The following is a 3,018-nucleotide window of genomic DNA, read 5'->3' on the forward strand; positions in this document are numbered from 1 at the left end:
CATGATCATGCCACTTCATTTCATCCTGAGACCTGGTCTCACAGCAAAAAAAGAGGTTGCAGGTTGTAGTGATTTGAGGACGGTCAGGAGCTCAAAATTTCAGCCCATCTTTTGAAGCTAGAAAAGGCAAATAACTGAAAAAACGACAGGTGTGATAAAATCCCAGAATTTACCACTATGGAATTCACTACGTATTTCAAAACCACTTGTACCCCAAAGGTATTAAAATAAAATATTTATTTTTTAAAGCCAGTACAGGCAAAGAAACAGATTCTCCCCTAGAGACTTCAGAAACAATCAGCCCTGCTAACACCTTACGTCAATCCAGTAAAGCTAATTCCAGACTTCTGGTCTCCAGAGCTGGAAGAGAATACATTTGTGCTGTTTTAAGTCGAATATGTGCTAATGTATTACAGCAGCAATAGGAAGATAATACAGCCCCATGCAATAAGTCAAATGGAGGACAATTCCTAGTCTTCCTCTTTCTTTTCAGTAGCAACCTCTCAGCTCTTTAACACCAGAGGTTTTTTTGTTTTTTAGATCCTTGGCTGATTATTCTCAGATTCCTTTACTTACTCCTTCCTTTCTACCAAAATAGTAAATGTTAGAGTTTCTTGAGACTCAGTCAATTTTTTTTCTTTTTCTAAGTCTTTTACCTCCTCAGGAAAACATAGCACCATTGAATGCTTTGGCAACCTATAGAGAATTTCAATTTTTGGTCACAGTAGTAAGAGCTCTTGTTTTCACAGTCCCATGAGCCCTCTTTAAAATGGCCTAAAGACTCAGTCTAAAGCCAAACCATTGCTCATATCTAAGCAACCATATCTACTCTGAAATCTCTTGAAAGCCAAATCCCAAGCTCACATGCTTGGTTACAAGTAGATACACATGCTTACTTTAGTTCCCCACTTAATTATCACACCGGCATCTCAAATTTAATGTATTTAGAACTGAACAAATTCCTTTCCTTCCTTCAAGCTCACTGTAGTTCCCGTGTTAACAATCTCAATAAAAGGTACCACCTAGGTTCCCTAGCTGAAAATTTGGGATTTATAATATGTGTCCCCTTTCCTCCACTACCATATACAATCACTTACCAAGTCTGATCAAGCCTGCCACCTAAAATGCCTATTATGGCTAATCTAGTTCAAATTACAGTCTCAGATATGACTAAACTAATGCAGTAATCTTATGTCATACCCATCCCCAACAGTGCATTATGTAGCCACATTAATTCAATTATGTTCAACCTCCCGAATCCACAGCTGTTCCCCCACATAATAAGCACAGCGATATTTAAACACACACACAATCAAACACACAAATCATTTATGATAACACACTTGCTTAACACTCTTTGCTCTTATGATATAATGTGATTCAGGAAATCTTTCCTTTAGATTTTGAGTTCTGTCTCATTCTTTACTTTCATTTCTCACTATTCTATGAGTTTGTCTTAAATCACTTTTATGGTCCTCTTCTTTTAGATCACTGTACTTTTCATATTGTTTTTTTTTTTTTTTTTTTTTTTGCAATTCAGGATCATGGAACTCTGAAAGCCTCTTTTGTGTAGAATTATTTTCCAACCATCCCCTTGTTTTGCCCATCTTGTTACCTGACTAGTTTTTATTCATGCTTTGTCCTCCTCTAAACAGTCAGGGACGCATTCTCTGATACCCTCTCCAAAATTAAGTTAGAGCTTCCTGCTATGTACTTCCATATTAAACTGCACTTTGACTTTGAAATGTGTATGGTATTTAAATATACTTACCAAACATTGTCTTCTCCCAGTAGATATTTCTTTCCTTTTTAAACAGTGTTATAAAAGGGTAAATGAGGTACAATAAATTACACATATTAAAAGTATAAAACTTCTTAAGTTTTGACATGGATATAGCCATGAAACCATCATCATGATAGAGGTAGTGAACACGGTCATAACCCCAGTTTCCCCCTTGCCCTTTTGTGCTAACAAAGTCATGCCACATTTGTCTTGTTCCTAACGTATTCCAGGCATACATGTATGCCTGGCGCACAGTGGCACTGAAAGTGTATTTGATAAATGAATTAATGGGAAAAGTTGTTCATCAAAGGATTACATAAGCACCAAAAGAAATTTGTCTTTCTTTTTGCAACTTTTGTAAAATAATGCAAACCTATGCATCACTGAAGATTATGCTTTATGAGAATGATAAATTTTATTTGAATAAATTCAAGTAGAAAAAGCAAAGATTAAATGGATATGTATGATTCTGAACACATATTTACATAAATTTATTTTATGTGTAGCTAGAAAAGATAATGGACATTGACACAAAAACTAGCAATGGAGAAATTACAGGTGATTTTAATTTTCTTCTTTGTACTTCTCTGAAACTTTCAAAGATCATGTGTCATAATATGTTGAATGGGATCTTTCCTGCATTTTAAAATTTTGGCTAAAGCCCCATGCTGTGGACAACAAGTAGTAAGTACTTCCATATTCTAATCAAAACAGCCAGAAAAGCTGTCAGACTCCCCTCTCTTGAGTTTGCTAAGAGTTAGCCAAATTGGTCTTTCTGCTGTCAATACCCAACATTCTATCCAGTATACAAAAGCTAACCCCCTAATTTTGTTGAAGGGAAAAGTTGGCAGAAAGTGAGCCATTCTGGGTTATTTTCCACCCCATCCCATATCTGAAGGGAAGGCAAAGGCTGCCATTCCTTTAAGTGATTATTATGCTCCAAAAAGAACTACTTTTAGAGATTAAGGATGGCATAAGAACTGGCATTGCTACCCCTGGCTGGATGCTTGCTGAGCTGCATTCATGCACAGGCCCACCCATGCTGCCACTTGAGTGGCATATGGTAAGAAAGTCTTAGGAGCTTCAGCTGGTATCCTTTGGAATTTTGGAGTTTCTATCTTGCAATTTTTTTCAAGGCAGAAGTTCAACCATAAAGAGGGCAGCAAGAGTCAGCCCACCTTCAGAAAAGATGCATCGTTTCCTATGTGGGAACTGGATACCACAAAAAGTGACAA

General features: G+C 36.8%; 1 non-coding gene across 1 annotated transcript; it reads right to left on the minus strand.

Moving 5' to 3' along the window:
• Positions 1–648: 648 nt before the first annotated feature.
• LOC118143990 (small nucleolar RNA SNORA25) lies at positions 649–776 on the minus strand. Its single transcript, XR_004728463.1, has one exon. It is a non-coding gene; the product is annotated as a small nucleolar RNA SNORA25 (small nucleolar RNA).
• Positions 777–3,018: the final 2,242 nt, after the last annotated feature.

This window comes from Callithrix jacchus, chromosome 11 (assembly GCF_049354715.1).
Source record: "Callithrix jacchus isolate 240 chromosome 11, calJac240_pri, whole genome shotgun sequence".
Taxonomy (NCBI): Eukaryota; Metazoa; Chordata; class Mammalia; order Primates; family Cebidae; genus Callithrix; species Callithrix jacchus.